A 25777-nucleotide genomic window follows, 5' to 3' on the forward strand; every position below is an offset into this window, starting at 1 on the left:
AAGTTGAACTTTATCTAAAATTGTGACAGCTAAGTCACAATCAATGGTGAAGAAGCTCATTTTCTTTAGTTTCCCATTAGTAGGTAGTAAATATCCATTTAATACCAAAATTAAGCTATTTTGCACAATATATAACTAATTTACAAAATTCTTACTAAATCAAGTTCTAAACAAATAAGCAGATAGGTATCATTCTATTTTAAACATGCTTAGAATTTCAAATTAGAGGGGAGGCGAAAACACCCTTAAGTGAACCCCGTCCATTACTTAGTCAAATGCTGACAAATGTCAGAGAAAAACAACAAATTATTCAAAATTTATGATGTTGTCTTTTTCACAAATGATTAGAAAAAAAGCTTCTCCGAGAGCAGCATGATACCACCACAGTGGTCAAACCCTGAACGGTTGGGGTAAGTGTGGATACAATATTAATTTTTGACACACTTAAGCATAGGGGACATATAATGCATTATGGAAACAACAGCTGGTTTGCAAAAAATAGCACAAAACTTCAATAAAATTCAATAAAAAATTTTCATAATCAGACCAAAACATAAGAAGTCTATTTTTTTGGGATGTAGCCCCTTTGACTCCTTATAACTCAAAAACCTTAAAGATATCTGAAATCTCATTTAAAAATGCAGACAGGGACTATCATAAAGAATCCAATAAAAACATTTCAAAATTGGATCATAAGAAAAAAGATTTTATGGAGTGTGGCCCTTTTGACTCCTTAAAACTCCAAAACCATAAGAGGTATCTGAAATACGATTGAAAAAGACAGACACAGATTTTCATAAGGTATCCAATAAATGAAATTGGAAACAGGACCAAAAATAAATATTAGTCAAGTTATTATCTGGAAATTTTTCGCCCCCTTTTTTGGCCCCTAATTTCTAAAAGTTGTTACCCGAAAATCAATCTAAGTCTGACCATTGTGGAATGATATCATAGACATTTATAATTTTTTACTGAAGTTACATATGTGAAATTTTATGAAATACTTGTTTTATGTCACTTTTTGGTCTTTAATTCTAAAAGGTTGAGGCTATAACACCTAAAACCAATACCAACCATCCCTTTGTGGTTTGTAACCTTGTTATAAAAATAAGATCAACCAACTTACAAATGTACATGTATACTCAAATTATCACACAAAAAACCAAGTGTCTACCGATCACAACAACAACACAGACGATGACAGTGCCATATCAATGTACTACCACAATTTTTTTGCTGTGTATTGAAAAGGAAAAGATATGGTGAAATGCAACAAATGCACCATCGTATACCCTTTATAAAAATAGTTAATACTTACAGAAATCACCAAAAGGTCAATTTTAAATAAACCAACTTACTTATACATTAACTTTACATTACTTTAAAACAGTCAGATGTTACAATGTGTAACAGAATAATTGTTGTAGTTCACCATGAATGTAAAGTGCCAGCATCTACATATCAAGTTCTGTTCCTAGTGTAATGTTTACAAACAAATGAATTACGGAAGAATGCAAAAAAATAAGTTCCCCATTTCATTCTATGAATGACACAAACACAATCATTTCAAGTGTTCATCTCATAATACACCCAAGTACTCCTTGAAATAATACAAATTGTCTAAATACGACATCTGAAATATGACATCCACTGTCAAGGTCACATGGAAAGTTCAAACTACTACAACTCCTCTTCCATAAATATGATATACAAGGCAAAAACTCATGGAACAATGATCCAGACAATATTAGATATGGGAGGGAAAAATCCATGGAACAATGATCCAGACAATATTAGATAAGGGAGGGAAAAATCCATGAAACAATGGCCCAGACAATATTAAATAAGGGAGGGAAAAATCCATGGACAATGATCTGGCAAATACATATATTAGAGATGAGAGGGAAAGTCAATGGAACAATGATCCAGACAAATATTAGATATGGGACAAAAAAGTCCATGGAACAAAGATCCTGACAAATATTAGAGATGAGAGGGAAAAGCTAATGGTATAAAGATCCAATCAAATATAAGTGATTGGAGGGAAATGCCCATGGAATAATGATCTAGACAAATATGAGATATGGGAAGAAAGAATCCATGAAACAATGATCTAAACAAATATGAGATATGGGAAGAAAAAGTCCATGGAACAATGATCTAGACAAATATTACAGATGGGATGGAAAAGTAAATGGAACATTGATCCAGACAAATATAAAATATGGGATGGAAAAGTCCATGGAACAATGATCTAGACAAATGTTAAAGATGGGAGGAAAAAATTCATGGACAATGATCAGCACAAGTATTAAAGGTGGGAGGGAAAACCCCATGGAACAATCATTGTAGATATGAGAGAAAAGCTCATAAATCAATGATTTAGACAAATATTATATATTGAAGGGAAAAGCCCATGGATTAATGATCCGAACATAAGTTAGAGATCAGACGTAAAAGCCCATGGAGCAATGATCTGAACATAAATAAGAGATATGTTGGAAAAAGCCAATGGAACTACAATCAAGACAAGCATCTATGAGGTATGAGGGGAAAGCCATGAACAATTATCTATACATAGATGTGTCTTAAAGACAATTATCAAGAAATCTTGACCTTAGAGACTGGCAGACTGATAGCTAACACTATCTTGTCCCTCTGTGACTTCATGGAGGGGACAATACAGTTTTAACATAAAGCTGAGGATTCCACCATAAATTCCATTTTTACATTATGTTTACACGAAAGATCTTTTAAAATATAAATGGTAAAAACAAGCTGTTTCAATGTCCCATAGGACTTAATTCTCCAAAGTTCTATTTTATAAATATAATCCTTAGATTACCGATACCAGAATACCTTTTTGTCATTCTAGCAGTTACTATGAATAAGGAAAGTACTTAATTGGAAAAACAAGTATGTAGCAAGCGGATTCTGAATCACACTATTTTAGAGTAGAAAGTCTTGACCTATCTTGTAAGGGCTGGTACTTCATAAGGATAGTTTTAGATGACATTGCAGGGAATTTCTCTTTGATTCAATCTGATAGCAACAATAGTATAACTTCCTTCAATAAACCCAACAGTGAAATCTGTACAAAACAAACTGTATAAAATACAAACATTGGGAAACATAATAAGTACTCAAGTCATTTTAAATTTTCTCTGTATTTTAAACCTGTGTAATTAGGACACCTGTCTAAATGAATGATAATATGAGTGTTTGGAGGGATTCTGTTAATGTGGCTTGCACTGCAAAACCAATAAGACACAGCTGAAAGGAAGCACCAAAGGAGGGTGTGCACCATAATCTTTAGTACGCTACCAAACAGGGGAAGTCCACAGAAAAACTTAATTTAAGAATATTCAGCTGCTTACAGACTTGGCTTTTTTTCAATCAGACAATCTTTGAATTATAAGGAGTTACTTCCTTCCTTTTTAAAGAGTAGGTCCTTTTGACAAGAACACCTTGAAAGCTGACTCTTCTTATGAGACTTTTATAAAGTGCTTCAAATTACATCGGTCATAATTTTGTCAATTGCAATACAACTGTTTGTTCCTTGTTGTTAATTGATATGTAGAAATGAGTCACCTCAAATACTAAAGGGACAAATGAATCAGAGTCAATCTTAATTTGTTTTCTAGAAAAAAAAATGGAAAAATTTAGCTATTTATACAGTAGTGTCATAAAATTGTCATTTATATTTTCTTTAATAATTTCTCCCAGGTGTGATAGTATTATCAAGAATATCTGTAATTTCTAATTACTGTAAACTAATTAATTTTTGCAGATGCTATTTTTCGCAGATTCTGTCTAGTGAACATATTTGTGGGTATCAATTTTCATGGATTCAAAAAATGATGAGCATTATATAGTGCTAAAAATCAATTTCAAGGGTTCTATTTATCACACTTTTATGTTCACTGCGAAAAATTGCAAAAATTAGTATACAGCGAAAAATTAATACTTTTACAGTACTAAATTTCTATGAAATTTTTATCTTCCATCAAATCTGCCATATAAAAAATCCAAATTAATTGAGAAAAATGGTTTTGTAACAATGGAACCCAAATTTGTATGTTTAAGATGGATGCTACATCCCCTCCCAGAAGTAACAGTAGTTAATAGTTTAACTTACCAATCATCTTCATTTTGAAACTAACTTCAGCTTTCTTTAATGCCATCAGTAAACTGGTCGCTCACCTGAAAAACAAATCTAAATAAGGGTAACAACAAAATTACCAAACAGTAATCCAATTCATAATCAAGTCAAGTCCAAAATAAATCTTACAAAATAGATATTACACCACCGGAGCAGCTGGTACCCCTATGGTCCTGAATTGGTATAGGCACTTTAAACGAAATGTTGAGTTAAATCTAGGTTTTACAAACTTTTTTTCACACCTTTGACAAAGTACAACAACATTCAAGTTGAAGTTAAGATTTATTACTGAAAAACAGAAAAGCAACAAGTACTGCATTCCTGGGTATATAGAAGGAAAAAATAGTCAGATCAAACTAACATTGTTCAATGTGTCATAGTTTTCTTTTTCTCTTTCGTTTACATGATATTTTACAAGGAACTCAGCAGGTGTTTCTTGAAATGCAGAGGACACTAACCCTACTGGTGCACTTGGTCCATGTTCCTAGTTTTTTCTATGGTCCAGATTTCTCATTTACTTTTGTTTCTTTCTCTGTGTTATTTTGGCTATTTCATGTTCTTTGTTTTGTGTGTCTGTTTTCCCTGTCTAGTCTTTAATAGAAATAGTCTTTATAGAAATAGTTTCTAAATAAAAAAATATCAATAGAATTCTTCAATTTCCACCTTATCTCTTTCCTCCTTTGCTGCCAAGAATGAATTGTTAAACCCCGTTAACCCACAAACATCACATTCAAACCATGTGACAGTCACTGTGTAGGTGATCTATTTACATAAATCAGAATGAGCATCCAAATGGAACCACGACAAAAACCTCAAATAATAATAGAATTAAAATTAAATATGATTCATATCAGAAAAAAACAATTTTTTGAAAGTGAATTTAAATCAACCACATTCATCCTTTCAAGTTTACAGAAAATCTTTCCAACAAAAGCATTCAATAGAGGGTGAATCCTGGTAAAAATTAAACTTCAGTGTACTTTTATGTTGCATAGCAATATTTCAAACAATGATGCAACACAATACAAAAATTTGACATGTAATTTTTATGTTTAACATTTTGAAATCCCATTTAAGAATTTTTATTTTATTTCTGAGATTAAAATTAAAACTTGAAGTTCAAAATTGTGCTTGCTAGGTATACTCCAAAATGTATGAACACGGAAATACCTTATAGACAAGAAGTTGTTATCAGACAGCAACAAAAAACACTCAAAACAAATGTCCTGTCCAAATACTAAAATCAATCAAATTATAGGAATCAGGATTTTGACAGAAAGACTGAATGGAAAAATGACAAAGGGGATTCTAATATACCACAAAGTTTTTGAGGTGGGGGTATAAAAGACAAAGGGGATTCCAATATACTACCCAGTTGTTGGGGGTATAAAGAACAGAGGGGATTCCAATATACCACACAGTTGTTGGGGTATAAAGGAAAGAGGGGATCCCAATATACCACACAAATGTTGGGGGTATAAAGGACTAAGGGGATTCCAATATACCACACAGTTGTTGGGGTATAAAGAACAAAGGGGATTCCAATATACCACTAAGTGGTTGGGGGTATAAAGCACAAAGAGGATTCCAATATATCACACAGTTGTTGGAGGCAGAAAGGGCAGAGGGGATTCCAATATACCACACAGTTGTGGGGGTATAAAGGACAAAGGGGATTCCAATATACCACACAGTTGTTGGGGTATAAAGGACAAAGGGGATTCCAATATACCACACAGTGGTTGGGGGTACAAAGGGCAGAGGGGATTCCAATATACCACACAGTTGTGGGGGTATAAAGGACAAAGGGGATTCCAATATACCACACAGTTGTTGGGGGTATAAAGGACAAAAGGATTCCTATATACCACACAGTTGTTGGGGGTATAAAGGAAAGAGGGGATCCCAATATACCACACAAATGTTGGGGGTATAAAGGACAAAGAGGATTCCAATATACCACACAGTTGTTGGGGTATAAAGGACAAAGGGGATTCCAATATACCACACAGTTGTTGGGGGTATAAAGGACAAAGAGGATTCCAATATATCACACAGTTGTTGGGGGTAGAAAGGGCAGAGGGGATTCCAATATACCACACAGTTGTTGGGGGTATAAAGGACAAAGGGGATTCCAATATACCACACAGTTGTTGGGGGGTATAAAGGACAAAGGGGATTCCAATATACCACACAGTTGTTGGGGTATAAAGGACAAAGAGGATTCCAATATACCACACAGTTGTTGGGGGTATAAAGGACAAAGAGGATTCCAATATACCACACAGTTGTTGGGGGTATAAAGGGCAGAGGGGATTCCAATATACCACACAGTTGTTGGGGGTATAAAGGACAAAGGGGATTCCAATATACCACACAGTTGTTGGGGGTATAAAGGACAAAGGGGATTCCAATATACCACACAGTTGTTGGTTGGGGGTATAAGAAGTATTTTTTTGTAAATTTCCATAGGAGAAAAGCTGGCTCTAGTACCAACTTTTTGTGCTAGTTTGTCTAAATATTTAGGAATTTAGGTTGAGTGAACAGATTAAGAACAACAATATTACATATCATTTTATTTGAAATCCATCATGAAAATTAGAATATTGATTGACAATTACTTTATTACATTTCCATATTAAGGTTTTCTTTTGTTGAGGACTGAGACACCTATTTGGTGTGTTAAGTATTACAAAAGTCCAAATTTCTATACAAGACAATATAAATGAGTTTACAAGGACTTATGGAACAATGTGAAACAAATGCATTAAACTTAAACATTAACTCAGATTGGTATTGTCATAAAGAAACCATTATTCTCTCTATAAAATGGGCACTATTTATGCAAGTCCTTTCAAATATTTCCTTTGACAAATCCGTTAAAATACAGGACTAAATATGGAGTTTAGAGTTGGAGATAATAAATTGGGAATAATGCGTTCTTAATGTGACATAAATAAACTGCAATTAAACTCTACTAAAGAATGTAAAATGTTTGTGGGCCTATTTTGAACAATTGGTATAGAAACCACCACTTAGGGCATTAATAATAATGTTTAAGCGACAACAAAGTGACAAAAACAAACTGACAATGTTAAAAAGAAGATGAAAGAAATCCTCTTGAACTCGATTGACTTCTCGATTTATCATATTTTCTCCACGAACAACTTCACATAAGGCAGAGACAACCCCCTAATACACTTATCCAAATTTCTATCTCAAATTGTGTCAAATTCGATAAAAATTATTAAGTTAATGCTATAATTACATGATATTATCAGCAATTTAATTTTCAAGTTTAATATAAAGTGTTACAACTTGATTGGGAGGCTTTAAAAAATTCAATATATAAACCGTCTACTCAACACTTTCGTCCCCTACACATTGGCATATCATTTGAGTACCTTAACTATAGTATATTTCAATGTTGGCTATAAATACATACTTCAGTTATCAACAACAGGCCTATGATTAAAAGTAAAGTTCTATTTGTTAAAGAATTATTTTTAAAAATTGTCGTATATACACATGAGAAAGTTTTAAATTTTTACTTTGAAGTGTTCATTGCATTAATAATGTTAAAGGAAACATTCTAGAGCTTCCATGATAATCTAAAACTAGAGGCTGTAGAGAGCCTGAATCAATCACCTGGAGAACTTGAAATCATTTGACCATTTTCAAAAAACTTAAATGGCCACTGGCAGCCATCTTGTTAAATCAAGAGGAACCAACATTTCATCAGACGTTAAAGTTCTCCCGGTTATTATTTTTGCTAATTTTGGTCACCATTGGCTCAGATAAAGCAAAGACAAAGGCCAAAATGTGTTTCCCCATAGGGTTTCAAAGGCAACTTTGAGTTGCCACATCCACCTACTGAGCCACACAGAAAGTGAATCATTTGTGGAAGGCATTGAGGTTATTAACCCCATCAAGTTTCAAAACTTTGGCACATGTTGTTTTAGTGGAGTTGATCTTGGAAGACTGGCCAATCAGAAGCCTAAATGGTGGCCATCTTGTTTAATCAAGCAAAACCAAAACTTTATCAGATGTTAAAGTTTCCATATTATTACTTCTACCAATTTTGGTCACAATTGGCTGAGATTAAGCAATGATATAGGCCAAAATGTGTTTCCCCACAGGGTTTTGAGTGGTCACAGTCCCCTGTTGAGCCACCTGAGCCACATAAAAGGTAGATTGTTTGTAGAGGGCATTGAGGTGATTATCCCTATCAAGTTTTAAAACATTGGCACCAGTGTTTTCAGAGAAGTTTATTTTTGAATAATGGCCAATCAGAAGCTTAAATGGCCTTTGGCAGCTACTTTATTCAATCAAGCTAAACCAAAAGTGGATCTGTTGTAAATGCTCTTGCATACATCATTTCTGCCAAGTTCAGTTTCAATTGGTAAAGGGTTTACATGTAGATGAGCAAAATGTGAAAATTCAGGAACGGCAGACAATGGACAATGATGATTGACTCAAAGTGATGGCATAAGCTCACCTGAACTTTCGATCCAGGTGAGCTAATAAACTGACAATTGTTAGGTTAGTAACAGAAAGACATGTACTCAGTTTGTGGAACAATCACTGTAATGTTGAGATTGGTTTATGCAGCAATCATAACCTTAGTTTTTACTTCTAAATTGGATCAGGACCCCACTCCAGAATCAAACACAAACAAGGACAATACCAATTACCACTCATCAAATATATTTCCACATATGAGCAGCGTCCAATAGAAGAAGAATCAATAAAAGTACTTTAACAAGAGCCTACAAGATTGTTCACCATTGTCTAATCAAGTTCTAAAACAGTCAAACAAGTAGAAGGCAAGTAATATGAGGTTCTTGTATTCAACCAAAGAAGTCATAACAAGGTGCAGATATAGACCAACAACACATGATGTAGTTGATATGTCCATTGCTAAGGCAACACAGTATAGCAATCATAACATTCTTCTCTCTCTCAGTTCTACAATATCAAATATTTTAAACACCAAAACAAGCAATCTCATTTACAATTGATTTATAAATGTGAGCATTTTGAAAAGTCTTCTCATAAATCACAATGCAGTGCTGAACAATAGATTTTGACAATTAAAAGCACTTAGAGGCATAGTTAATTTTAAAATACAATGAAATTTTTATGTGATATGCACTGGAATAATATCACAAGGTCTTTTCTATAAAGTTAAGAATATTCATTTATCCTTCAAATTCAATGTTCTTGTCATTTTGGCATTTTCAAAATGGGTATGCACCAAAATTAATGTATATTTTTGAGCAGAAGACAATTTTTATTGTCTTCTCAAAAGAGCTCTTCAATATGAAGTCATTTTTGTTGAGCAGTGCTATGGAGTGCATTGCTGTCAAGCCTGCCCATGTATAGATATCAACTGAAACATGTACTTATTCATGAATTTAGCATGTTTCTTTGATGTGTGCAATACAACAAAAACTGACCTAACTTTTCACTGAGAGGAGCTGATAATCTGAAAGTTTAGAGAAAAAATGTACTCAAAAAGTCACTTCAATAAAACATTAAAATACTCATGAAAAAGAAAAAAGAAAATGCACTGTGTATGCAAAAGAAATGAGTAGTAAATTGTCATAAGTTGTCATATGACTTTGTTTAATACAGACACTTTGATATAAAATATAAATGCAAATGTAATATAAATTTCAGAGACTTTAAAAAAAAAACTGAAGGTTATCAAGTATTTCTGTGTAATAACATAATGCCTGAGCATCAAGGTAATCAGTAACAGTTGTACCAAGCAGTCAGCATCTAGGTAATCAGTAACAGTTGTACCAAGCAGTCAGCATCTAGGTAATCAGTAACAGTTGTACCAAGCAGTCAGCATCAAAGTAATCAGTAACAGTTGTACCAAGCAGTCAGCATCAAAGTAATCAGTAACAGTTGTACCAAGCAGTCAGCATCTATGTAATCAGTAACAGTTGTACCAAGCAGTCAGCATCTAGGTAATCAGTAACAGTTGTACCAAGCAGTCAGCATCTATGTAATCAGTAACAGTTGTACCAAGCAGTCAGCATCTATGTAATCAGTAACAGTTGTACCAAGCAGTCAGCATCTAGGTAATCAATTACGGAGGTATCTATCAGTTAGCATCAAGGTAATCAGCTACAAAGGTATCTATGTAATCAGTTACTGAGGTATCTATCAGTTAGAATCAAGGTTATTAGCTACAGAAGTATGTAACTGTTACCATCAAGGTAATCAATCAGTTGAAGAGGTATTCATTAGTTACAATCAAGGTAATCAGCTACAGAGGTGTCTATGTAATGAGTGACAGAGGTATCTGTCAGTTAGCATCAAGATTATCATTTACAGGGGTATCTATCAGTTAGCACCAAGGTAATCAATAACAGAGGTATCTACCAGTTAGCATTTAGGTAATCAGTTACAATGGTGTCTATCAGTTAGCATTTTGGTAATCAGTTACAATGTTGTCTATCATTTAGCAACAAGATAAACAGAAATAAATAAAATTTAGAAGTTGTAGTTTTGTCCTAAATATACAGCATTGAATGATAATTTCAGATTTTTCACTTTTAGCAAAGATGTGAGTAGATGTTTAAATCAAACTGAATACAGTGTAGCAGTTGAAACATTGCAGGACTACAGACATAGAAAAGACGCCCAATTGTCATTCTTATTACTGACAAGGCAAGCCTACATCAAATGTTCTATATGTAACACCCACTATTTTGGTTTCATAGTAGACTGTTTAGAGTGTGCTAACTAGAATTCCTTCCTAATACAACTTTACCCAGACCTGACTTTGGTCATTCAACTACTTCATAGAACATGAGTGCTGTAATATCTGCCATCAAAGGTGTAAATTAGTCCATTAACTTACGAAAAGACTTCATAAAATCAGAGCAAACATAAAAAACAGATATTCAATAATTTAGTACAAAACATTTAACAATCAAAACATTTTAATTTATTAGATAAATTCGACAATTCCCACCTTTTCATAAAAACTTTGACTTTATTTCAACAAACGCCCTATAAACATTATTAGATTTTTATTTGATTTCAAACAAATATCTTGAACGAAATAATATTTCTTTATATTTCCATCAGCTTTAAGTCCTGCGTAATAAAGTGAAATAAATCAAACCTTGACAAAGAGATCCATTTTAGGTATAATCGACACCTGTTTATCTACCTGTTAACGAATTTTGGGCAGGTAACAATAGTTGCTTGTAATTGTTCACTATGTCATCAGCTGACAGCAAGATACAGACTATACAATATTAAAGCTGTATCAGGTACCTTAATAGTGTAACCCATAGCTCTATTGTTAAGTATCAAATACCTCAAAAGTGAAATCTATCTATCTATTGTTCAGTTTGTCTCAAGGTAAGGACAAAAAGATTGAGCATTTTATGAGATATGAAAATTGAAGAGCTAAAACCTTCAACTATCAAATTTACCATAAATATCATGCAAATTAGCTAACACCTATTATTATGCAATAACAGTAATGATACAGCACAATCTCTGTGGTACATGTGGTATAAGAAAGTGAAGCAAAGATGTAGTGCACATGGTATGATAAAGTAAAGCAAGGATGTTGTATGAGAATTAAAACCTCAACCACCTTTATACATTAACACAAGGGGCAACAGGATTTTCCACAAAAATGTTGGATATTCCCCGAATCGAATATCTGCCCAAGTAAATTCATTACTCTTTACATATAAATAATTCTGTTATAATACAATCTCAATAATAAACAGGAATAAGGACCCCATGAGGATCCAGTGACAACTATACACCAAGTTTCCTCCTGACAATTTTACAACAGAATTTTTTTGGCTTTGTAAACAAATCAAAATATAATACAATCATTGAATAAAATCCTTTTCTGTTTATCAGGTGTTTTTGAGGGTAGGTACATAGGCATGATATATCTAGCTATTGTGTAATACTGGCATCTGAGGAATTATAATAGAAGATTGTCACTTCTTCACCAACTCTCACAAAAGGAGGGAATTAAACATAACTTACAACTGTCTCACTATCTTAATAACAAAACACACATCACATTGGCGTTAGGTAAACTTGACAGGTATTTGTAAAATGGGGTGTATAAAAGTAACAACACCCACTGAAAATCTTTTGTTGGAGATGTCTTAGTACGTAACAATACTATCTGACTTTCTGCATGACGTGGGTGGCGGGAGGTTAATGTTCCATTACAATGCATTTATGTGCAGTTTTTATGCATTTAGGGTGTTAGCCATTCTATTCGTGACTTAGTAAAAGTATTTAAAATACTCCTATAGGGACAATAATGGCAGTTGCTGTGGTTAACCTTTAAAAACTCATAACAGTTTCATACATAGAAAAATACTTCAGGTATTGATATAAAGGATTCTTATTCGTTGGAGGTACTTTTGATTTATGGTCTAAAAAAATATTAAAATCATGGGATTTAATATACATTTCATTGTAATTCAAATTTTCATGGATTGAAAGACCCCACCAAATGTGTATTCTTTTTTACTTTAACAGTATACAGTTAGAATAGCACTTTTCTTCATCACTGACATCAGTGACCAACTAGGACATAGACTACCTAGATATTTACCTTCTAATTAAAGCACACAATCATCAAAGTCCAATAACTCTTAATAAAAATAATTATTTCAAAATGGCAGTGTGATTTATGGTGTCAAGCAACCCTATAAAATTTCAACAAAATCAGATAGCTGGTCTCAAAGAAAATTTGTCCACTAAGTACCAGTGATGAACAGCTACATGCTAGATTATCAAGAATGGTTATTAACCAGAACTTTTTTTTATTCCAATCAGCCAATTTAACATCCTTTCAAAGGTCATTCTTAGGATGTCTATATTCATTTTATCATCTTGTTTCCTCATCAAATTATCTAGCATATTTTTACTGTTAGTACTTTTCATGTTATGTTCATATACATGTGTAAAAACATGAACCCAACAGCCTTTGGAAGTGAAATACCAATATCTCAATCATGTCTAGTAATTGTCACGTCATGCCAACGACAACTACAATAGCTGATGATTGAATTATCTGATACAAATCGCTGTATAATTCTAATTAAGGGTAGTCCTTGATCACTACGCTGGAATAATTTTTCTTGTCCAACAAGCAACCAACCAATAATGAACAATGTAAGGTCAATCACATCCCTTTAAATTTTCATTTCTTTTTTCTGCTCTATGAAACCGGGTATTGTTACCAATAAATAAATGAAGACCTTCATTTTTCCAACTGAAGGATTTATAAAAAATTAAGATGTTTTGGCAGCTTTGATATAATGTGTTGATTGAAGTCTGTCAGTACAGTTTTCGTTCACAAAGGATCACAATTTTAATCATTTTACATATAAATGTATAAATGGATTCTTTAATATGAGGACAAAGTTTTATTGTAGAATACAGGTGTCATGCATACCTACAGACAGCCCACAAGTTAGAAATCCCAAACTTTACATTCAAAGCACTTAAATGCTAATCATAATGGTTTTGAAGAAAAAATATTCTGAATTAAAGTTTTTAAATCACAGTATATTTCACAAAACTTTTTATTGTTTAAAGTCTGCATGAGACAAAGAGTTTCATACGAACAAACAATACTTGGGTAGCTATAATTGAAGATTTTATGTAAAAATGGAAAAAATAATTGATTTCCTTGTACTAATGTAGTGACATAGTCATACCGAGGCAGATCCTGGGGGTGTCAGCTGCAGATTCTGGGGGGTGTCAGCTGCAGATCCTGGGGGGTGTCAGCTAGTGTCTGTGACCCAGAGTTTGACAAGTATAAGTTTATGTTATACAAACAAAGTTCCCATGTAGTTACCCAACCAGTTCAGTATCAATACAATAATGTTTCCTTTTAGTTACCCAACAAGTTCAGTATCAATACAATAAAGTTCCCTTGTAGTTACCCAACAAGTTCAGTATCAATAAAATAAAGTTCCCTTGTAGTTACCCAACAAGTTCAGTATCAATACAATAATGTATGTTTGTATGATGAGTTATTTATTACTTGTGTTCAATTAGATACATGTAAGGGGTTCAACTGTTGTTTTGTAGGTACATGTAAGGGGGTTCAACTGTTTTGTAGGTACATGTAAGGGGTTCAACTGTTGTTTTGTAGGTACATGTAAGGGGGTTCAACTGTTGTTTTGTAGGTACATGTAAGGGGTTCAACTGTTGTTTTGTAGGTACATGTAAGGGGGGTTCAACTGTTGTTTTGTAGATACATGTAAGGGGGTCAACTGTTGTTTTGTAGGTACATGTAAGGGGGTTCAACTGTTGTTTTGTAGATACATGTAAGGGGGTCAACTGTTGTTTTGTAGGTACATGTAAAGGGGTTCAACTGCTGTTTTGATTTAACCGTGAGAAAGACAGTCTTGACTTCGGACCTTTATAGTTGATTTAAAATTATGATCAATTATAATTTCATATGAATTTCTGTTTTAATATAACACAGCAAAACTAAATGTCACATAAAAATCTAAATGTGTTAAGTTAGACAACTAAATACATTGTATGCTGATAACCCTCTTTCTTCACTAATCTTCTGTGTGAAAAGTTAAAAGTAGATTACATTTTAAATCCATATTCTGACATTTTTTTCGTAATACCAATATTTTAAGAAATCAGACCCCATCTCTGCAAGACAAAGACAATATCTATTTCATGTGAACTGGAAACAAACCAGCACACACACAAATAGATAAAATGAATACCAATAAAACTCTCCTATGAATTACGGCAGGAATTGTTGTTGTGTTCTCTAATTGTCACCAAAAAAGATTAAAAAAAAAAAAACAAAGTGAATTTTCCCTTTAAAGTTAGGACTTTTTTTTGGCAATAAACATGAAATGGATGTAAAATTTCTTAATGCAAATATATTACATATTACCAGTGATTTTAAAATTCCAAAAAAAAAATTTTTCAAACCTCAAAACATATTATGCAATATTCAACCATGACTACAACAATAATAGTCAGCTAACAACTACATCTTTTTGAATAGACATCCCTTAATGAACAAGTCTTCACAACAATCATTATTGTTAAACTTCAGTACTGCACTTTTTTTTTAGCATAAATATTTCTCCTTTTATGGTTGCCACTCCTTAACACTGTTTTCAAAGTTTGTATTTTAGCCTGCACTGTTAAGTATAGTAATACTGAGGTGCTGTGAAGAGGAAGTATTCAGACAATACAATGCTGGGAAAGTACAATCATAAAGAACAAACTATACAACACAGAATAACAAAATAAGTACACAGCAAAACAGAAGCAACAAGAGTCCATCTAAAAAACTGTACTCAGATACTCTGAAAGTAAGCAGTTCCTGCTTTTTGCAAGACACCAGTAATACTTTGCATTGAAGGTCAAGTCCTGTATGAAGGAAGAACATTCCATAACAGTTGATCAGGACATGATGAGAAAATATCTATGAATTTGTTAACTCATATTTGACTACCATGTATCACACATGATATGCCCTTAGGACACACAGTCACACCCCAATCACTAATAACACAATATGTCCTTAGGACACAGAGTAACACCTCAATCACTATTAACACTAACTCTGAAAAATTAGTCTGAACCAAGAACTATTGTGGAAAGTTTTATGATGGCATCCTTCTTTTAAAGTTTAACTGTAGACAAATGGACAAAGCGATATAAAACTACACCTCCATAAAAAAATTCTTGGTAGAGCATGAAAAAAGACAGCATATCTTTAAATCTAAACATTTCTTCTTAATCATAATAGCTACTTACACCTTTGGACCCATGGCTAAGAAAGACAGAATGACAAAACATTAGACTCTTAGTAAAAATTGGGTGACAGGAAGCAGGACTCTCAAATAGAGAGTGACAAAACTTTGGACTCCTAAGTTACAAACAGTGGGTGACAAGACTTTAAACAACTAAGTTTAACAAGCATTCTGACAGTATTGCTGATGCAATACAGTGTCCCCCTTTGGCCTTTGAACTCATTGCCTTTAAGAGACATTTTTTATATATCTGAACTAAAAATGGATGGTGTTATTTTTCAACAATCAAGAGAAAATAACTCTTGAACAGCAAAAGCAAATTCCATCAAAATCAAACCTGAGCTTCATTTTAAAGTAGATAATAACATTTTTGCATTACAGAAAGCTGCATAAAGACATTCTCTTTCTATCACCTGGAAAGTTGAAAAAAACTTTGTTGTTATGAATAATAGGACAAATAACTCTAGAATGACAGCAGCAATTTGCATCAAAATGACGAAACATAAAATTTTATGTAATTTTCTATGTCAAAGGGCCATAAATTCCATATAAACCATTTTGCCGCAATAATATTTAAATTTAATTTGTAACTTGTCATGATAAGACTAGCTAACAAATATGAAATCAATTGGATGAGGCATTACAAAGAAAAGTCTGGAAAACAAAATTTTATGAAATTTTCTATGTCCAAGGGACACAACTTCTGTAAAAATCATTCAACCTTAACATCATTCGTTCTTAACTTGTAACTTGTCATGATAAGACTATATACCAAATATGAAATCAATTGGATGAGGCATTACAAAAAAAAGTCCAGAAAACATAAAATTTCATGAAATTTTCTATGTCCAAGGGCCAAAACTTCCGTAAAAATCATTCAACCGTAAGGTCATTCAAACTGAATTTGTAATTTGTCATGAAAAGACTATATCCCAAATATGAAATCAATTGGATGAAGCATTACAAAAAAAACTCCGAAAAACAAAATTTCATGAAATTTTCTATGTCCAAGGGCCATAACTACTGTAAAAATCGTTCAACCATAATGCCATTTGAACTTAACTTGTAACTTGTCATGATAAGACTATATACAAAATATGAAATCAATTGGATGAGGCATTACAAAAAAAGTGCGGAAAACCAAGTGTGACTGACGGACTGACAGACTGACGGACAGACGGACGGGCGGAGTGCAAACCTAAGTCCCCTTCGGCATTTGCTGAAAGGGGACAAAAACAGGGCTTAAGGACCCAGCTTACAGCACTCACATCCTACACACCAAACTACTTTTGCCAACAATATAAACATACATTGGTATCGTGTATCATTATAGGACCTAATCCACTGTTGAATATAAAAATAAATTATATGCCATACTACCGTCATCAAGAAGTTATAAGGTCAAGGTCTCAGGGACAAACTTTAAACTATAAGTCAGCCTATTTGGGTTCTAAACTTACAAAGTGATGGAATCAAGGACTTCCTCATCATTTCCAAAGTCTCTCAAATTTTAGTCATTAAAAGCTCATAATGTTTATGCACAAAGCCAGCAATGCAGCTTCTGTCTTTCTATACTATTATCATCAATCACATCATTTCTAGCACAGGTACTCCCATAATGCTGTCTTGCTTATGTTCAGTTGTTTTCACTTAAATTTGTGGATATCAGTTTTTGTGGATATATGTCTTAATGGTTGGTGAATATCTGTTTTTTGTTGTTTGTGGATATCCATTTTTATGGAATTGTTATTTGTGGATATGCTTTTGTGGTTTGTGAGTATGTTTTAGTGATTTGTGAATATGTTTTTGTGGTTCGTGGATATCTGTTTTTGTTGTTTGTTGAAATCTGTTTATGGTGGTTTGTGGATATCAATTTTTGTGGAATTGTTATTTGTGAATATGCTTTTGTGGTTTGTGAATATCTGTTTTGTGTTTTGTGGATATCAGTTTTTGATGTGTGTGGATATCTGTTTATGTTGGTTTGTGGATATCTGTTTATGGTGGTTTGTGGATATCTGTTTATGGTGGTTTGTGGATATCTGTTTATGGTGGTTTGTGGTAATCCATTTTTGTGGAATTGTTTTTTTTGTGGATATACTTTTGTGGTTTGTGAGTATCTGTTTTAGTGGTTTGTGGATATCTAATTTGTTGTTTGTGGATATCTGTTTTTGTTGTAAGTGGATATCTGTTCATGGTGGTTTGTGGATATCCATTTTTGTGGAATTGTTATTTGTGGATATCCTTTTATGTGGATTTGTTATTTGTGGATATGTTTTTGTGGTATGTGAGTATCTTTTTTTAGGTATTTTTGAATATGTTCTTTTGGTTTGTTGATATCTGTTTTATAGGTTTTGAAAAAAAAATATACTAATTGATACCCTTTCAACAACATTTCATCAATACTAAAACATATATGATTGGTTGAATGTTCAGTGATGAATGTGAAAAAATACATCATTAATACATTTCAAAATGCTGCAATATTGTTTAAGACCTGGAAGATATGTATGTTAAAATATTTATAACAAAGAAATTAGTGAAACTATATCCTATTTACAATAATATTTTGTAATACAAAAAAAATTCCCCATATAAGAATTTCTGCATGATGAACCATAAAATGTAAGAAGTGCAGAAGAACCAAATACAACACATACTTAATATAAAAAAGTGTTAATTAAATTGGAAATCTGACAGATGACTTCATTATAATGAATTAATAAAAAATGAGAAATGGAAAAGAGACCAAACATTTATGATAACTCTTTATTACCTATTTTTTTATTCTATCACATTTAAAAATCAGACGTGGAAGCGTTACGTGTGTCTTTTGTTAATTTGACGTTTATTAACTACTGTACTTATTATAAATAATCAAATAATCGTTCAATTCTATATGGTGTCCTTCTGCATAATCAAGTTAATGTATATAGCTTTGAATTAAGTCGAACTCCATTGGCAAGGTTAAATATATGAGATAAGATTTTTTATATGGCTATTAGTTTTCATTATTGTTCAACATGTCACTAGACTCTTTTGTCTGATCAACTGTCGATTGATTATTCTGGCTTTGACAACAAAAATAATTTTCTATTTATCAACGAAAAATTTAACAGAGGTCTATGTGATTATCGTCACTATGGATCAAATTTGATTAACGAATTGGGCCCACCTTGCACTGACGACAAGGCAAGACAATAGTCCTCTATTTTAGCATCACAAAGAGTATCACATATCCCGAATCAACGAGCTCATGTTACACAATTGTAAATACAATACATCTTTTGCTATTGTCGCACAGACAAAACCGTAATTCTATTCTCGTTTGCACCTATGTATTGCCCGAGACAAGGTTAAGGTTTATAATTAATCTTAGTTTTAAATTATTATAATTTCTTCTATAAAGGGTTATGTCATATTAATGTGGTGTGTCGCATTACCCACCAAAAGTTTTTTAGCGTCCATCATTTTGACAACGCAAAGAAAAAAAGATCAGGACCAAATTTCAAATTTCCATTATCATGCTATTTATAGTAGTCTAAAAACTATAAAACTTTGAAATCAAAATTCTAATGTAACAATTCATATATGAATGATTTATGTTAGTAACAATATGTCTCACTTTAAATACCCCCTGCTTTAAATAATGTTTTAAACTTTATGGGCTGGAAAATTTTGGCTTTTAGGAAAACTTCTCAAATCTACAAGACTGTTCTTTTAATTGGATCATCAAAGTTAATATTTTGAAATAAAGAAAAGAAATAAAGATATACACTGAGATAATTCTAATGATGTTTGTATTATTCTTAAACTCAACTGAAAATGTATGTCAAAAGTATGTCACCAGTATTCTGCCTAATTCTCACTAAAAGTAGAGCTGGGGTTGATCCTGCTATGCTTTCCAGTTAGACTGGACAGAATGGTAAACTGTTTCTTACAAAGCTGGGGTTGATCCTCATATGATTTCCAGTGAGACTAGGACAGAATGGTAAAATGTTTCCTACAGTGCTTGGGTGGATCCTGGTATGATTTCCGGTTAGACTGGGACAGAATGGTAAAATGTTTCTTACAGTGCTGGGGTCGATCAATGTATGATTTCCAGATCAACTGGGACAGAACGATAAAATGTTTCTTACAGTGCTGGGGTTGATACTGGTATGATTTCCAGTTCAACTGGGACAAAATGGTAAAATGTTTCTTACAGTGCTGGGGTCGATACTGGTATGATTTCCAGTTAAACTGCGTCAGAATGGTAAAATGTCTCGTACAGATCTGAGTGGGTCCCAGCATTATTACCAATTAGACTGTGGCAGAATGGTAAAATGTCTCGTACAGATCTGGGTGGGTCCCAGCATCATTACCAATTAGACTGCTGCAGAATCGTAAAATGTCTTGTACAAATCTGGGTGGGTCCCAGCATCATTACCAATTAGACTGCAGCAGAATCGTAAAATGTCTCGTACAGATCTGGGTGGGTCCCAGCATCATTACCAATTAGACTGGGTCAGAATCGTAAAATGTTTCTGCAACTTACAGTTATGTACATAAAACACATTTAAAGGAAAAAAGACTTCTGAATAAGATCAACACGCTGGCAAAATCTTTTCCTTTAGTCAGGTATAAAAACAAATACCATAATATTTTTTTTTCATAAAACTTCTTGCCTAATTGGTACACAAATAAAACAACTGTCTCTATAGAGTATAGGAGAGATATCACACTTACCACCATGAATTTTAGGGAATATTTAGCACCTAAAAATATTTCTGGCAGATTAGGGGAAAATGACCCTTTGACTGATGAACTGATTATGAACAAAAAATACAAGAGAAAATTTTAGGCAGCAAATTCTGTTGAATCTGAAAGTCATGGAATTTTTTTTTCCATATCTAAAGAACCTAAGTTTTTTTTTTCATTTTGAAATACAACTAATATGATTGTAAAGTGAACCTATGCCTCCTTCCTTTAAGTTTACTAGAGAAAGATAGGTAAGATGTTGTGGTCCACTTTGATGGTTCATAATGATTGCATTACAATATATGATTTGCTACATTTAAAAAAAAATGGTCAGATGCAGATAAGAGCTTGTACTGTAGTCTTGCCTTATGTTGAAGATTTCACATTGTCCTGTTGATCTACCCTATCAAAAACTTTAATGCTGAAATTGTATACTCTAAACACATTTCTCTGCCTTATTTGGAAAAAAAAATAGAATAAGTACCTTCATCAAACTTTCTCTGTAGAATTTGACTGTGATGAATAAAACAGCAGCTTGAGCCCAGTTTATATTCACTTCCTGAAAATAACAGGTGTAATTTAAATGAAGAATGGTATCATAAGCATTTCTGTCCCCTGCCGTATCAGGTTCTGGTACCAGTATTGTATTGCATATCCCTGAGCGGGTGTACGTCAAAACATGGATGCTATAAAAATATAGTGCATTTTTTTTTTGCCTCTCTACAAACTAATGTTTTGTCAAAAGATATGAACAATGACTTATAAAATACATCAAACATCACACTGTAAGATGAAGAATTTTTTTAAAAGAAAATCTAATATAATATCATAAAAATGTTCCACTGAAAAGGTTGGTTTGGTGAGTGCAAAATGAAAGTGAAAGTAGGGAAAATGGCTATTTATAGTTCAAGACTACTTTTCTGTCCGATCTTCGTGGACTCACCCTATTTTCTTTGCGGGAAATTATTTTTTCACATGTCCTTAGAAATGCTATATAAGTGAAAGTTTTATTGAATCAATTTACATATTTTTTAAAAAATCCTAAAAATATGCACTTCATTATAGGGAAAATTATGGGAAAATTAATACAATACTGAGACCTTCTCTCTTCAGCATCAGATGGCTGATTTTCAAAATAACTTATTTCGAACGAACTTTTGGAACTAAAATTGTGAGAGATTGAAACAAAAAGGGTCTTATTATTTTTACCCTTTTTCCACCTACTCCATGCCTGCTTTCATCCTGTGGTAGTGTCTAAGTGCCTGATATTTTATAGTATTTGGCTGTCAGTTTTGGAAAGGCACCCCTGATTTGTACTAAAACTCAGTAATATTTTGTTCAGTATGTTACCGTGGTTACTGGATTTATAACAATATTCACTAAATTACTTATAAATGACTTGAACATCCACACACCAAGGATTTCTAAAATATGCACTTTTTTATGACAAAACACTTCAAATTTCTGTGCGGACTGCCTCAAAACTGCTTTATTTCAACAAAATGAGACCAAATTTTCAGAAATGACCTAAGTGTATTGTACTACCAAATACATGTAAAGGTTTAGTTTGATTTGTCTAATGAATGAACAAATCATTGTGATTCAGTGGCCAATCCAGAAATTCCAAAAGGTGGGGTGTAGGTGGACACTGATTAGCCAAAGGTGTTGCTTAGTGAATTCCAGTTTTTACTATATAATCAACCAAACATGTTTAGCACAAGGGACAGCATCCCCCCCACAGGATTAATGTACGAGATTCAGTATTTTACAGTATTATGAATAATTGGTTATATTTACATAATCAACAATCACTGTTCATTAATTTCGGTTAATATTTTCTTAATAAATATGGTCGAAGATGGGGGTGTATTATGGCTGTTGGAAAATTCGGTGATTCTGAGACAAAAAGATATATAAAACATTTTGGTGGATTTAAGTATTTAAGTGCAGATTAAATATTTTGGTGTTATTAGACAGCCGCTAAAATAGGCCAAAATTAGCACCCCATAAATATTACCTACAATACAGTATCATAATATTTCAACAGAATTATTACATTTGGCTTTAAAATAAAGCACTGTTTTTAATATTACAGTGTCAAAGGCATCATGAGCTTCATTACACCAAAACCACACAAAAACGACTGAATCATTAACTTTGTCGGTTAAAAAGACATTAATTGTTCCAACAGTGGTCCATAGTACTGAATTAAGTGGTCCATCAAAATTTGATAAAGGACCCATTATTGACGTGCTTTACTTCCCTTTCTTTTGTCTTCTATAATTTGAATTACATTGATGGATCTTTAATAGCTTTACCACATGTATTCAGGTCTTTTAACTCCAAGGTACCAAGTATCTTCATATTTCATGTACCTGTAACAACGATTGTCTTCAGATTGGTCTGTCATCAGATTGGCCTTCTATCAGATTGGCCTTCCATCAGATTGGCCATCAATCAGATCCCATCCATCTGATTAGCCTTCCATCAGATTGGTCAACCATCATATTGGCTCTCCATTAGATCGACCCTCCATCAGATTGGCCTTATATCAGCTTGGGCCAGAAGGGCTACTTACTTAACAAAAATCTATAATGATTGCTTTCACTCATAATCTATGAAGTTACCAAGCATTCTGAAAATATAAAATGCCAATGTAAGTAACTCCTTAACAGGCTCCAAAATCAGCTCCAATCCCACAATTCTAATTGCTGAAATCAAGTCTACCATAATCTGGAGGCAGAATACAAGTATGTAAAAAAATTCAGAAACAAAGAATGAAAATTAAATTCTTTAACAACAAGAATGGTTAATTTGATCAAAACATGGACGTTTGAAGATGTATGAGACAATTAAAGGTATACACACAAATAAAACTTATACAATTTACACAATAAAATGAGTCTAAAATATTCATGAACACTAATATTTAAAATCTCTTTTTTTCCTTCAACACAATAAGATTTATTGCAGTATCACTAATAAAATTTTTCAAAGGATGGGTGATCACATGCTTTACAATTTTCATGTTTTTTGTGGAGAGTTAAATTTGTTCCTCAATGACCTTATTTCAACCAACCCCTTCCATACCACTTAACCACAAGAGACCTTATAAACCTTGGCACATGGAGAGTAACAATACAGATATCTGATACTGCTATTTAACCCTATTAAATAGATCAGAATTCAAAGGGCACCTGTGGAAAGGGGAGTAACTCAACACCCTTGTAGTCACATTAAATGATAATTTTGTTAAAATCCACCTCCTATTTAATATGATCTAAAGTAACTGAAGGAGAAGTAAGGAACATGTGACGGAATTTAATCAAGTGTATCACCTATTTCATACCTTTCGCGACAATTTTGATGCATGATATCCCAACCTACATTCAAAGTTAAATAATGTGAAAAAATAATTAACTGAGTAAAAATCCTTTATTGAAAGTCTTTATTAGGTCCAAAATATGCAAGTCTATTATGCACGGAACAAAAGAATCAAATGAACAAATATAATAGGATTCTGAAAATAACTCATAAGGTTATAAGATGATATACTAATGTAATATTCATGAGACGTACGAAGTGTTGTTAGCTTAATCTATTGTTGTGTTGTTCAGTCCTACAATGGAGAAAAAGGTTGAACCATCTAAGAAAACAAATTGATTTCTTCATGAGCACCTTGTTATAAAACTTTAAAATAGACAAGAATAAAAAGATCTCTATTATGTCTTTAAAATATACTTTACAAGTGACTGCATAGACTTGAGGGTTTAGTTTAATACATTGTCACAGTCACACAGAGTTCCCAAATTTTCCATTTTCAATTCAATATAATTTCATTTTGTGTCGTTGATTCTATTGAGAAGAGAATTAAAACCAGAACAATAGAATAACAAAAGAAAACTCCTCTCTTTTTGTTAGATGATGTCAAATAACGCAAATAGAAGCAAACTTAAAATCGTGGGAAATTATTAGAATTTGATGTGGATGGTTTGTGTATTTTTTTACATGCAGCAATTTCCCCTGGTACTACACTCACAATTACTGAATGAACAATACAAATAGTATGATTAGAAAGGAAGCATCATGTAATGAGAATTATACAGTATGGATATCTACCAAGGGAAAAAATTTAAATATGATCTTGTAAACATCTTGCATCAGCATTTGAACACCAAAAAATCTTTACATGTTTTATGTTTGTCATTGACTCATCTTTAAAATTAATTTTTTCAAAGTTTTGAAGTAAGAAATTTAGAAAATATCTAACATTACCTGTAAAGATTGGGGACAAAGATATTTAAAACAATATGCAGTTAGTACAAGAAATTTAGTCTTGGGGGGGAAAATGTCCTGAAGAATGTATAAAAATCTAAATATATAGAATTGAAGTACCAGTTAGTATTCCATAATACCATACATCCTTTATAGCATGTGTTCACTTTCTCTATATACCAGTAACAATATTTTGAGAAATGGTCGATCATGTTGGTCCTGACTGACAAAATTTCTGTAGTCTTTATTTGGGACTAGAAATATTAGTGAATTTTGCATTGGAGATGCTACCATAGATGAGACCAACAAGATTTCTAGAAGGACCACCTAGAGAATAGCAGTTGTCACCAACTCTTTGAGGCCCATTTTACATACAATTTCTTACCTAAACAGACTGCACTAATTAAAATCTCTACACACATTCTGAAATAGAAGAACACCTATGTATAAATAAGACAAAAACAAGCAAAAAATTACAGTCTTGTTACTAACAATAATGTCTTTACTAACAAGAGGCCTCCAGGAACCTGAATTGATCCTGGGTCAGTTATGTTTATAGTAAGCAATAAAAAATTCTGAGCAATGGTTCCATATTGATTTAAATGAAACACCTGTAGCTATTTTAACATAACTATCTTTCCTTTCAAAATTAAAATTTAAATGCCAATAGCTCCTCCAACATGCTGTGAAATTACTAATGACACTACTGAAGAAAATGAAGCACAAATTACAATCTTGCAGTTTCTCTCTACATAAATTTCATTCTGAGTCAAAAGCAAAAATTTGAAAA

The 25777-nt window shown here is 32.8% G+C and overlaps 1 protein-coding gene and 2 long non-coding RNA genes across 3 annotated transcripts in view; 1 reads left to right on the forward strand and 2 right to left on the reverse strand.

Annotated features, from left to right (window-relative positions):
- LOC148609162 (uncharacterized) overlaps positions 1-25777 on the forward strand; it is a 461126-nt gene that overhangs the window by 354101 nt on the left and 81248 nt on the right. The gene's annotated exons all lie outside the window — the stretch shown is intronic.
- Positions 6726-11370, reverse strand: LOC148609170 (uncharacterized). Its single transcript, XR_015924704.1, has 2 exons — positions 11307-11370; positions 6726-10250 (listed from the first exon to the last, which is right to left on the reverse strand). It is a non-coding gene; the product is annotated as an uncharacterized LOC148609170 (long non-coding RNA).
- LOC148609171 (uncharacterized) lies at positions 21213-25414 on the reverse strand. Its single transcript, XR_015924772.1, has 3 exons — positions 25373-25414; positions 23088-23347; positions 21213-21271 (listed from the first exon to the last, which is right to left on the reverse strand). It is a non-coding gene; the product is annotated as an uncharacterized LOC148609171 (long non-coding RNA).

This window comes from Perna viridis, chromosome 8 (genome assembly GCF_037379345.1).
Source record: "Perna viridis isolate PV_CMFRI_1.1 ecotype Kerala chromosome 8, ASM3737934v1, whole genome shotgun sequence".
Classification (NCBI taxonomy): Eukaryota; Metazoa; Mollusca; class Bivalvia; order Mytilida; family Mytilidae; genus Perna; species Perna viridis.